The sequence below is a fragment of the Rousettus aegyptiacus genome, unplaced genomic scaffold (genome assembly GCF_014176215.1).
Source record: "Rousettus aegyptiacus isolate mRouAeg1 unplaced genomic scaffold, mRouAeg1.p scaffold_m13_p_13, whole genome shotgun sequence".
NCBI lineage: Eukaryota > Metazoa > Chordata > Mammalia > Chiroptera > Pteropodidae > Rousettus > Rousettus aegyptiacus.
In genome coordinates, this window is record NW_023416288.1 from 42,045,693 (window position 1) to 42,059,246 (window position 13,554).

The 13,554-nt window shown below is 37.2% G+C and overlaps 1 long non-coding RNA gene across 3 annotated transcripts in view; it reads left to right on the forward strand.

Annotated features, from left to right (window-relative positions):
* The window catches only part of LOC107498368, a 218,182-nt gene extending 213,509 nt beyond the window's left edge, over positions 1-4,673 (forward strand). For all 3 annotated transcript variants that reach the window (XR_001594048.2, XR_001594047.2, XR_001594049.2), the window contains exon 4: positions 2,050-4,673. This is a non-coding gene — a long non-coding RNA (uncharacterized LOC107498368). The remainder of the gene's footprint in view (positions 1-2,049) is intronic.
* The last annotated feature ends 8,881 nt before the right edge of the window (positions 4,674-13,554 follow it).

Here is a 13,554-nt window from a genome sequence, read left to right on the forward strand (position 1 = left end):
AATGAATGGGAACATGAAAAAATGAGAATTTGCCATTTTTCGACAATTTGTTATTAATTCTTTGTAACAGGATAAATATAAATTGTTTAAAGTGGACAACAATCTAGATCACTTAATTTAATATTTAATTGCTTCCCAAATTAGAGATACCTAGGCATATATTTTGATCTTGAAAATGATGCCTGTTAATTATTTTTATGCATCCAACAATAAAAGCTCTTTTTTTAAGGAAAATGAGGGAACTGGCCAAAAATCATAACTGAGAGTAATTACCAAATAGTCATATTCATAAAGAAAAGATACCATGATATCTAGAAATGGTGTATAGAATACATAAAAGAGTTTCTGTACATTTCTATTGAGTATTGTTTAATTAAACTCTAGACAGTCATCAAAAGTTTTAACACTGGCGTTTTCATGTTGTGTAATATTGGACACTGATAGAAAGAGCTCCAAGACTTAGCTTTTTAGTAAAAAAAAATTGGAGTCTCAACTAGCTTTAAGGTCCTACGAAAAAGAATGGAATTCGTCACGTAAGCCACACACCTTCATTTCAGGCGCTTTTCCTCATCATTAGTCCTTCTCCTGCACTGTGGTCAGAATCAGATCAGAACCTCCTCAGAGCTCTGTCCTCTGCTGGAGGAATAATAATAGAGTGATATTCGTTTCGATGCGAATAGTCATGCATTATCTGTTCATCTTAACGTATTTCATTAGGTTCGCTAATGCTTTAACACAGCGGTCTTTAAATAGCATCATTGGAGTTGTAGCAAGTCATTCCTCAGAGCATGAGTTTGAGGATAGGTTTGTAAATCAGCTTCCGGACATCTCCTTTTCTAAAACTCCTTTGCCTGAAGAGGGCTGTGATGGAGAGGATTTGCCCGTCTGTCTTCCTTTTTATAATCCCCTTTCTCCCATTTTAGCCCTCAGAAAAGTCACACTCTATTCTGTCTTTAAAATTACTGTGATGCATTTCCCAGGGCTGTATAACGTTCTGTAGTATACAACAGAAAGATAACTCCAAATGTGTATGTCAGCTGAGCCAGGTTAGAGTTTTATGTCTTTCCTCATCGTATTGCGTATCCCCTAGGGGCACTGCTGTTCATGTAGTGCATAAAAATTTAGAAGTTGAATCGCAGATGGTGGCGAATTTGGAGGTACATCAAATATAGATCTCTTAGTTTGATTATTTCATGGGTATTTTCTATCACAGTCAGTCAGTCATTTTCATACACTATTCCAGCAAAGAGAACAACAAATGTAATCATTATTTGCTTTCAAAGACCTAGGGAAATGATGCATGAGAAAATTTTTAAAATTTTGGATATTTTATCTCTAAACATGTGAATGCTACCATGACATCAAAAGTTATACTTTGTAAACTGTTGCAGAAAAAAGGTTTGAGTCCCAATTAACATGAGTTTTGGACATTGCCCCGACACGGTAAATATGATTAAATGTAAGACTTTAAACTCTCATCTTTACAACATGCATTTAAAAATGAGGCGGTGACAAAGTAAATGCTATTAGCATGTTTGCTCTATCTGAGGTTAGAAATAAAATTTCTTTTTCTGAGAGGAAGTATAATTTGATTCTTTTAAGAACTAGCCTTTCCCATTATGTGACATGCCAGATATTTTTTTTTTTTTTCACTTTTGCGGCAAAATATGCAGTCTGGTCACTTCTTTCATAGGACTGGGCTGTATGCGCCTTGTTAATGCAAAAAACAGGAAACTGATCTCATTTCTTTGTGAACATACTAACAACAGATCGTGTGACATACAAATTAAACAGATGTCATTAGCAGAACTCTTGACCGTGTAATGCTTTGACCAGAATATTTCTGGTTACATAGAATTTATTGCCTACGACGAACAAACCAGCCCTCCATGGACGTCTGGGGCAAGGCTCTCTGAAAGCAATGTCGCATTAATTGTTTATACTCTACGAATATAAAATGGAGATGTTGCTTGAGCTAAATGGTTATTTCTATGGAAGCCAAGTGATCATAATTCTCTCTTATGAACCTCATGCTTTCATCTGTTTCAGACAATGTCAGATACAGGAGTCCGAGGAGAGGCCCCAGGGCTTCAGGACGCACCCGTGCTTTGTGCATGAGAACTGTTCTTGAAATGATTAGAAAACTCCGTGCTGGGCAAGACCTCTGATTCAGGTAAGCTCCATACGGCTACAACCTGTTATTCAGGTAAGCTCGATACAGCTACGACCTGTGATTCAGGTAAGTCTGATTTTACAATCAAATTCTTAGTTGGTTGCCAATTGTTTGTTTAACACCATTGAGAAAAGAGCTAATCACATTATCAGCTGATTGATCATTAAAAGGAACTTTTGAATTTGGGCGTGCATCTCAGAAGTTGTTCACAAAAGTGAGTGACAGTACTGTGAGGTCACTTCCATTTTCCACTGCTTATTTGCATGAGCTGTGTCCTGTGGCATTTATATATGCGGAAATAAAAGCATTATATTAACTTTAGATGTGAAAATGCCACAGGCGATGAGACCCCATAACTCCTCCTCAGGTACATGTTGAAGGTACAAACAAACAAACAAACAAACAAAAATTGGTTCATATTCAAGCTGGCAGTTACTGTTTTTGTTTGGTTATCTTTGGAAAGGATTTGATTTACTCCTGTTGGAGTCCAGCCTTCAGTTTTTAAAAGACTTCGAAATCAGTTTTTCCAGGCCCAGGTTTAAACCCCTCCTGGAAACTATATAACTTTCCTTGGTACGAAATACACTTTCACTTAAAGGTCCAGTTTATTTTCTTGCCATTTTCTACATTTTAGGAAATTTTAAAAATGTACAGGAATCTAAACACCACTTTTCATTTACTACGTATAAACATTGCTGGCATTCAAAAGCATTTCTTTGTATTCCTTATGTTATTGTTTATAAAATATTGGGGAATTTCCTTTACAAATTTGGAATCATAGGCCTTTACTCAACTTTTTCACTTAAATTTAAATCATTAACATTTTCATGTGTTAATATACTTTGAATGCATGAATGTATTCAAATAATAACAATAATGTGCTTTCAAAAAATAAACCAAAATGCATTTCAGTATTCTATGACTAATAATGCGATGCTGATCGACTTTTATCAAAATTGTTGCCTAAATCTCTGGTAGTTCCTAGAAGTGTGTTTGAAATAGTGTCTCTGGGTTAGTGAGTTTGTATAGATTATTGGAGTGATGGAGAACAAAATGCCCATCTACCCACATCCTCCATATCATTTAGTATGATTTCAAAAATGTTTTCCACGGTGACAGGTGAGGAATTCTAATCTGCCCTTACTTAGAAATGAAATGGTTTTTCCTTTTTTTGGCCATATGAAATGTTTTCTTTCATGAATTGTTGGGAAACATAATTGTGATAATTATATGTGCTCTCTGATCCATTTTCTATCATATCCCCAATAATCAAAAATGTGCACCACATCTTTACGGTCATCTTCACGAAAAGGAGTCAAGGTTAGTCATGTCAAAACATGCACAGGGAACCTGCTCTCTCTATCTGATTTTGTTGTAAAGAGACTTCATTTTCCATCACGCAGGAGAGGACTAATAGTTCTTCCTTGGGTACATGGAGATTTAAAGAGCTAGTGTAGCAGATGTGAGATTTTATTTGTCCAGAAAAATAATGTACGGTTCTCACACTACTCTTTCTTGCCAAATGCTTCTCATGTATAGCTGAACTGTTCTGTTTCAAAAAATAAAGTATAGCAAACCACTTTTAAAGAACCAGCAGGAAATGCAATTTTTATTTCAAAACAATGGAAAAATACAAAAGTAAAGAGCTTATAACTCCCCTAAGTGTAAAGGACCTACTGGTCCCGCAACTCTATCCTCCCATAAACTACATATGAAAAACTTGCAAATACATTTGCGGTGGAAGTCAGAAGCCTCCACCCCAAGAGCTGCTGACCTGAGAGTATTTGTTGTTGGATTATTTTTAGTTCTGCTAGCTAAAAATCAAGCATTTTTATATCATTTGCTTTTGCATTCCCCTTTTTTGTAATAGCAATTCTGTTTCACAGCCAATGTATTGACATTGACAGTAATTTCAGGTGAAGGTCAGGCTGCTGTTTAGACAGTGAAATATTACTGTAAACTACACTTAGCAAAAGGGGTATTTTAAAAGTCATTGTAGCAAAATTTTAATAACAGATATTTGAGGTGTTATTATCTTGATTTGACTGAAATGTTGTCATCATTCAGAAGTTTATATGAGTTCGTTAAAAGTGATACTGAACAATTTTATCGATATATAAAGTTTTGCTCATCTAGTAACAAGTAACTGAATTTTAAACCAGCATCTCGGGACAGGAATATTAAGTATTAACAGAGAAAACATTTTTCGCATTGAGATTTTTCTAAGGCATCCTGGTAAATAAAGATGGTAGGCAAAGTTAAAGCTCTGTTAAGAAACGGTTTGTGCTGGACTGACTTTCTAATTTGAAAGAACAACATCAACAACAACAACAAAAAACTCATCCTTGGGAAAAAAGGTAAGTCTACACCATAAAGGGGTTGAGCCTGAATATCTTAAAAGTAAAACTTCGTGACTCAGAAAAAGTAATTGCAAATATCCATGAAAAAAAAAATGTTTTTAAGAGCTTCGACGGCTATAAACTCACTTCTAAAAGCGCGTATGGACGATCTCACAGGTTCGCGGCGTGGAGACACGCGCGTGGGCCCCGCGCCGTGGGCAGCTCGCGGGCGCTGCTGCGTGCCGTCCGCCCGCCTGGCGCCGGCGCCCACGCCGGGCGTCTCTCTGAGCTGTGCTGGCTGCTTAACAAGCCTCAGTGCAGTGGTGGTTTCACTTCACATGTGCGTGCGCCACGGGTCCGTGCGTTCCTTACAAAAACAGATCGTTTGAAGGACTGTTAGGCTCTGTGGGGTGCGGACAGTTCAGTATGGAAATCAGAGCCATCCCAGGGAGCACGATGGCTGTGTGGTCGTTCTCAAACAGGGCGATTCCCCTCCCGGGGCGCTGGGCAGTGTCTGCACACAGTTCTGGTTTCTGTAGCTGAAGGAGTCTGCATGCACCCACCCGGTAAACTGCGCGCCGCCGAACATCCTGCGAGGCGCAGGACGGTTCGTTCCCGGGACAGAGCGCCGTCGTTCCGTGGCTTGGCTGGCTCGTGTTCACCCTCACTTAGATCTTTTTCGTTCATTTCAGAAGTTGCTTGCCATTTTCGTTTGCGTAGCTAAGTCTCACCTGGGGTTCCAGGACTGCAGTAACTCTCTCTTCTTCATTAGGGCTCCTGAATTTGCAAATGTTTTCCTTGTGATGGGCCATCCGTTACCTAACCTGTACCCCCTGAAGTTAGGCTCCTGCCCTTCTGCAGGGAGAAGGAGGTAGGGCGCTCTCTCCTTCAGTGTTTGGATCTCAAAGAGTTGGTCCCCAGGTTTCCGAAAAAGGTATTTTCTGGGTTGTAAAACTCACAAAAGACTGGGAGAAGATTGGCGTGTATTTCAAAGGGGCAGAGAAAGAATTTGCAGTGGCGAGTTTTATAAGTAAGTGCTCTAAGAAAAGAGAGATCAGCAAGTTACAGTCAGGAAGAAACTGAGCTAAAGTTTGGTCAAGCTGTAGGGAACAATAGGACGTCTTGGCCAATTTTTATAGTCTGTTCACTATTACTTTGTAAGAGTTACCTACATCTTCCAGTTATGTGATGAGCTCCAAAAGAGTCTTTTCTTTCTTTTTAATCTAAGCAGACTTGGTTGTATTTTCTGCCTAATATATATAGTGCAGCACACAGAAATGCAATAAATACTTTTAAAGTAAATGGTAGTTATATCTTTCTTGGCACTAGCACTGTAATTGAAATAGGCAGAACTTCTCAGGATTTTTTATTCAAGACTTTGTGATGAAAAGAAATTAAGTGTAACTGACTGCCAACTATAGCATAAGAACTGTATGTATGTTATGCTGTGTAAGTTAACCATCATAAATACAACCACTCAATTATAGTCTGGTTTATGGTTGACCGTGTAGGCTTTGAAATCACATATATTGCAGGGTTGGTCACAGACTAATCACTTGGTAACTCATTGAACTTCATCCGAGCTTCAGGCTGTCAACTGTGAAATGAGCTACTGCACCTGGCTACCTACCTCACGGGCATTTCCTACCCCACGCCACGTGCATGCTGCTCCTAATGATGAAAACTCCTTTATGTTTTCCATGCCCCACTTTGGTCTTTCCGTAATCTAGGACTTTCAAAAAGCACAGTTCTGAATTGTTTTAGCTACCTCCTAGTCCCCAGAGTTAGGAGCATAGTAAGCACTTGAAAGTTGGCAGCTCACATTGCTATGACTGCTATTATTACTATAGATAAAATGCCGTGTATCTCTAGTATAAATTTCCAATCTCCGTACCCTAGGATTAGTGGAAACGCCTTGCCTAGGTAAAATGTAGAAATGTGTTTCTTCTGACTTGTTCTGCAATTCTCATTTACCTTTCTCTAAGTTCTGCTGATATTTTCCTGTGTTCTTCTGTTCTTCTTTCGTTACTGGCTGGTGCTGGATGTTGTAGTCCTATATCAAGGCTCATATTACACGTTGCGTAAGAGCCTCGGGATTTATCGTTGCTAAACCATTCAGTACTCGGCCTTCACGTGATTAGTGCTCAGTATGTGCAGCGACGTGTCCTTTCCTCACTCTTCTGCAGGTAAAGTGGGTGTGGCGACGGCTCATTTCTCTACCAACTGTGTCAGAGGTGAATTTTGTAATGGCAATTTACTAGGTCCACAAAGCATCCCTAAACCCAACTACCTGAGAATCACCCCTGTTGATTTTTACAGAAAGAGATTTCTGGACCCCACACTCAGACCTATTGACTTAGAAATCCCCAGAGGCTGGGTCCAGAACTATGTATCTGAATCCGGCTAGGTCTGCAGGGTAATGTGGGGTTGCAAGCTTCCAGTCAGCCCTGAGTTATAACCTTCAGCTCCAACACCTACTGTAGTGCGGTATCTGGTAAGTTACTTAACTTTCCTATGACTAAGAAATCCCATCTCTGCATTGGGGATAATAATATAGATCGTACTGAACTTATAGTATAGGTATGAGGATTAAATGAACGCATGTAAAATGCTTATAACAGTGTTTGCTCATTATCAGCACTTAGGCACATCGGCATTAATAATATGTGTTAGTATTAACTAAGAAACATTTTAGTATAAATTACTAAGATATACAGTATCTCATCTCAAGTTTAAATTCAAAGCTTTTTTCCCTAGAATGTCTGTAAATGTTGCTGAGCTGAGCAAATCAAGACCCTTTGAGTCCTTTCCAGACAAAGCAACTGGTTGTGCTGGGTCCCCAGAGGATGGTTAGTCGAATCATTGTCCCTCTTTTAGTGTTTGTTTGGCTTAAAAGCGTTCGTGAGGTTAAAAGGGCAATTTCACAGCTGGGACGTGGCCAAGATATCTGGCAATGATCTTCATCTTACTAGTATATTTAAATCACAGTCATCAAACTATGGCCCTATTGTACTCATTTCCTAAGCAAAGAAATCTATAGAGCCCAGCTCACTTAATAAACTGCTCTGTAGTTATATTACTGAGAACAAGTATTTATAACTAGGCCTAATTTAGAAACACCTGTTCTCAGTGAGATAACTATAATTTACTAAATGAGCTGGACTATATCAACTCTTTTTTTTTTTTTTAACAGCGATCATGCTTTATTACTATTTTGTGTCTTCTCTAGCTTCTAAAACCATGCTAGGCACGTTGGAGAAAATAAATACTTAATTGATGATAGACTATTACTCAAGGATTTCAAACAAGTTCAAAGAGGACTTCGCTCACACTACTCTAAAGGATCTAATTGCTTGTTACACATTCACATCAGAAGCTTTTGGATAGAACCCTTCTCTGTCCATGACACCTCCGATTACTGTCAAGTGCAAACTCCCTTCTAGCGCATTTTGTTTCGTTATTATTTGTTTACATGTCTTCTGCACTCTTTGAATGCAGAGATAGTATCTAATTCATACTTATCCCTTTCTTTAGTTTTTCATTAATTCAAATGTTTATTGAATTAATGAACTAATTGTATAGTTTTTGTTTGTTTTTGTTTTGTTTTAGGCAGAATCAGTGCAGAGGTGGATAAATATGTTTTCTTGGAGACTTTCTGGATAATGGAAAATTTATCTCCCCCTCCAAAAAAATAGGGCAGTGGTGTAAATTAATACTGATCCATCAGTCCGGAAGTCCTAACAGCCCGATGTGTTTTGTTTACAACAATACACGATTGCTTTGAGAGGGGGTAAGCAGTTAGCACTCACAGCCTGCATACGACACAAATAAATCTAACGAAACTTAAGTGGATCAAATTCCTTTAAATATGAATTTTACGAGTGCCACAAATTTATGATTGGGATATTATGGGGGAGTTGCAAAACTTGAGGAATGAATGATTAATAACCGAGTGAAGAGGAGAGCCAGAGGATAAAACCATGAACCTAGAAAACAGATGGCTCTCGCCGTGCGAAGCCTCCTGGCACGGGGAAAGTAGACACAAGGGGGGAAGGGAGGGGTCTGGTCCACGACTCAGCCCTCGCAGGCTCCCTGTTCATTCTCCCAATAGCCGAGCTTTTTCTAATGCATGCCAGAGAAGGAGATTGTTTGAAGCTAAATTGAATTGTGTATGCAAATTTCAACACACCCTGTAGGGAAAAGCAGATATTGATAGCAAAAAAAGAAAGGACATGCTAGGTTTGGGAATGTGGAGAAATAACTTAAGAAACTGAGGTTCGTTGAGATGGTGAGGAATGTCTAAAGCCATGGAGGTTTATTATTAATTTAAGTTATATCTTCCGAACACCTGTATTGTGGTAAAGGCTCTCATTCATTTTCTCAGTTCCATATCAGTTTAACTCTGAGAGGAGAATTTTAGATATTAGAGTTGGGCAAAGAAGTAACTCCTTATTGGAACTATTCTTTCATGCCTTGAATTGGTTCTGGATAAACATTTTCACATGCACGACATTTCCGGAATGAGGGGAAGTCTCCTGTTGTCCAGCCAGCACAACTCTAGCTGAGCCAGGGACGATGCACTGTTTAAAACCACAGCTGTCCCAGAAGAGAACAGAGAGGCATATTGGTAAAACATGTGGCTTCTTAGTCTTTTGGATTCTACGCCTTAAAGTGCATTAGTGAAACTGGTCCCCTTGGACTGTTGCAGTACCAGGCAGGTCTAGGGGAGATACATTTCAAGGGTTTTTTTTTCCCCCTTTGTAGAACACTACTATATTCCTTGGCTCAAAACCAAACCCATAATAGATGAATTCCTAGAAGGGAAACTATAAGTATAACAAAACTCTCGGTCTCCTTGTCAGAGGGACTGGACTGAACCTAGCAGGTGGTTTACGAGAGGGATGAATGACCCGCTAATCAGCGCTCAGCAGAGGCACGACTGTTACATGTCAGCTCCGGTAGTTATAGTGGTCCATGCGCAGAGGAGAAGAGGGCCGTCAATCAGATGAGCAAGGAGAACGGTACACACCACAAGGGACAAGTGAACACGGGAGCGAGCGTGCAGTTCTTTGGTGTGAAACTTGCCGAGCCTGATCATGTATTGTTCTCCCCTTGGGTTCAATGAGATTCTCTTCATCTTCAAGAAAACACACCATCCTGCCCCTTTTTGAATGCGATTTCTTTGTTCTTCAACCCCAAAAGGACCTTGCTAAAACAAACTTATTCATGAAAGAAATCTTTCAGTCTTGTATTGGTTCTTTAACAAATCAAATGCTCAATTGTCTAACATTACAAAGCTTCAGTAACAAATAGTTACTCTCTTCATTTTATGTCTCCAAATAGGTATTGGGGTTCGATTGGAGCGATCTAGGTAGTTTTAGATAAGAAGTCTTTCGTTACTAAACTTCTGAATTTTTCCATTGTTAAATCTTTGTTATAAGGCAAGCCTTTTTGAATCTTCAACTGATCAACTTTAATTTTTATTTTGACTTTGGGGGTGCATTATTTGTCTTATCTCTGAATTTCAGGTTCAGAAGGCTGGTTTATTTTTGTACCATTATAATAATCAGTGCAGTCCACCTAGAATTTGTGATTGTTTTGAGTATGTTTTGCCCAATTTATACACTCGTGCTCCCTATTAATTTTCCTAAGCAGTTTTCATTTAGTATTTGAGACATCAGAAACCACATACCTGGATTTATTTGTCCCAACATTTGAATAGGGGACATCCTGTTCTCATGTCAAATATGTAGCTTTAATCTTTGAATGTGAGGCTAACTCTGAACAATCTGTGAAAGATTTGTCATATCTGAATTAGTATTTAGATTTTCTTATATAAGCCACTTACCTTATCTGCTAAGTTTACATGATTTATATCTTTATGTATTATAGAAAGTTTCTCTTGATGTTTGAGATTTGAAATTGCACACTCACCAGCTAATGGAATTTTTCTGAGCCTTTAAAAATGTCAGTGTAAGAGGGTGTCAACTTAGGCACCAAGAAGTAATAATTGCCACAGGAAGAACCAGGTCAGTATTTCAAAGGGAATGAAAAAAGATTTGGACCCAAGATTCTCAGAAACTCCTCAGGCAAGAGCATAAAAATCATATCAGATTTGGAGAGGCAGAAAAATTTGTGAGAGTTGCTTTTTCTATGTGTTATTGTGTGTATATGTGTATGTGCGTGTGTTAAAAAAAACTTATGCTTTGAATGAATGTTGAAATATTAATTTATATCTTACACTGAACACTTCTAACCTCTAAACTGAGACCATGTTTTCTAACTTGAGATAAATCTAGAACCATCTATCATGCAATATTCAACAGGAATGTCATAGAGCTAGACACCTTTTATCCAATGGGAGGAGAACAAGCTTCCTTACTGAATAAAGTTTAAAATAAAATCACCTTTTCTTTATATCTACAGGATGTTCTTTCTCAACATGTTGGCTACACAATTTTTATCTAGACAAAATAAGCTATTGGAATGTTCTCGCTTGTGTTCTTCATACACGTCAGGTGATGAAGAAAGGTCATTAGCAATAAACCAAAACAAAATTCAGAAAGAATGATAGCTGTGAGAGATGACTTCTCCTAGAAAGCATGTTTTGTCAGAATACTTTACTTTGTTATTGATGGAGAAGTAAGATGTATTACTTAACTATCAATGCTTTCATTGAGGTAACTTGCTCTGTTTTAAAGCCTAAAGAGCTTGGATAGAGCAGGGAGTTTGCAGATTATCAGGTTGGGGTTGAGAGTTTTTGAAACAGCAAAAGAAATAAGAGAAAATCAATCATTTAAATTTTAATTCCATTAATATCTAAGGATAAGGCATTTGAGTTAATCCTGACAAGAGAGTCTCATCTTTTAAAATGACATTTGGTTGAAGTGAGGAGAACCAAAACCTTACTGAAGAGTTGAAAAAATGTTAGTTGGCTGAGATTTGTAAAGAAAAACTCAATAAAGGAGCGTGGCCTTTTTATATGCTCTAGGAAGAGTCGAGTGTTAAAATACTCCATGTTAGTCTTCCAAACTCTCAATTTCGCTTTGTTTTCAATGGCAACTAGTTTATAAAACAAATAAATAAATAAACACATTTCTAGTTATATATAAATGGAAAAATTGGCAATGCCAAACTCTTCAGAGTGTTTTATAAACTAGTGCAGAAACTTAATCTACTTTTAGAAATGTAATCTTTACATTTTTCTTAAATCATTGACCAAATCACCAAAAGCAACATTTATTTGGAATAAATAATAGGAATACTTACTTTTTATCCACAAAATGATCTCATTGATCTGTTGAGAAGAATTTTGAGGATGCAAATCTCTTTTTGAGTTAATTTACAACACTAAATTCTGTTGGAAACCAATACTCTGGAAGTTTTGACACATACTTTAATAGGTGAGTTATTTTGACATTTATTTAAAATAATCCTTAAACTAAAATTACTTTACAGTTAATTTTAAGCCCACATACAGAGTTACTCTGAATAACGTATATTAAATGTTGCTTTTTCGGGCATTTTGGAGATAGTAAACATATACTTACATAAAGTACTTGATTAAAACAGCAGTTGGAATTAAAGAAATATGAACCGTGAGACATTTTTCAATTGATGTAATAACTGGAAATAGACCTACATATTGCCTTGGCATGCTTGATTATTTTGAACAAATTTACTTATGCATCTAAGCTGGGATTTTTAAGATGTAAAATGAGGATAATGCCCATACTATAATTCAAGTACTTGTGAGGTAAGAATGAAATTTTGAATGTATAAAATTTAAGATTTTGCCTGGATGTAGTACATTTGATGACCAGGACCACAGTCCAGACCACTCACTAACTCCTGAGAAAGGAAGGAAATCCCAGGTTTTCCCACTCACATACCTCAGATGCCCTCAGTGGACTGGCAAAAGAGCTTCCGGAGACACAGTGGTCCCCGTCACCAGGTCCTTGTGGTTCTACCATCCTCTTAAGATTCTCTAAATACTGGGACCCTCATAACTCAGACCTCTGATATGTAGAGCTAATTTGTCCCTTTACTTCACAGGCTTGGGCATGAATAAAAATGTCTCCTTTCCTTCCCCACCCCAGCGCCTTAACTTAGAGAAAATAGGGAGAGATTATCCAAAAAATTTTTAAAAACTTTACTGAGGGAATAAAGCACAGAAAAGAGAGGTAATAAAATGATAATGAAACAAAACATTAGCTTACAATGCTTTCTAAATTCTAATGAGAAAAGGGTTAATCCTATTCAAAAAATCTGAGTTTTATTTGTTCCCTTTATATAATCTGTCCAACGGTCTTTGCCAAGAAATTTTCTTTTTATATGTGTGAATATTTATTCCTGTTCATCTCATTTTCACTCTACATATTTTTCTGGAACAGACCAATATATGAGTTAATTAGACCGCTAACTATTTTCAAGATGTCATGGACAATAGTATGTTAGATCTTAACTCATGTGCAGTGGCTGCCATTAACTAACTTAGACAGAAGTCCCGTAGCAGAACCTTTCACAAATTGGTGTGTAAATTTAATGAACAAATGATGTGTTAGTGACTGTATACAAAAATATTATTAGCGAACTATGTTTATCTAGAGTGAACAATGGTCTATACACTAATTGTACAAATTTACTACTACATCATCTTATCCTTTCTACTAATTAAATTTTGAATCATTTCTAAATCTGTATTGTAATCGGAAAATATTATTTTATACCTGGGCCTTAATAAAAGATAATTTATGGTGTACATTACAAGTGTTTTTATATAGCAACACATCCTCTTCTACCATCTAATTTCAACAAAATAATGGAGACATAATTGCTCTATTGTCATTTAATGAGTGTAGAAGAAAAGTGTTGTGATAATAATAATAATAAAATGTGTTCCTTTTCGTGCCATCCCAGGTAAAATTTTCTCTCAGGAAAAAAAAAAGATAATTTTAAACTAGAGCTAGAGATATAAAATTAATAATTTCAAAAAAATAATTAAGATAATGAATGAGAAGTAATAAACATATTGTCCTAGTC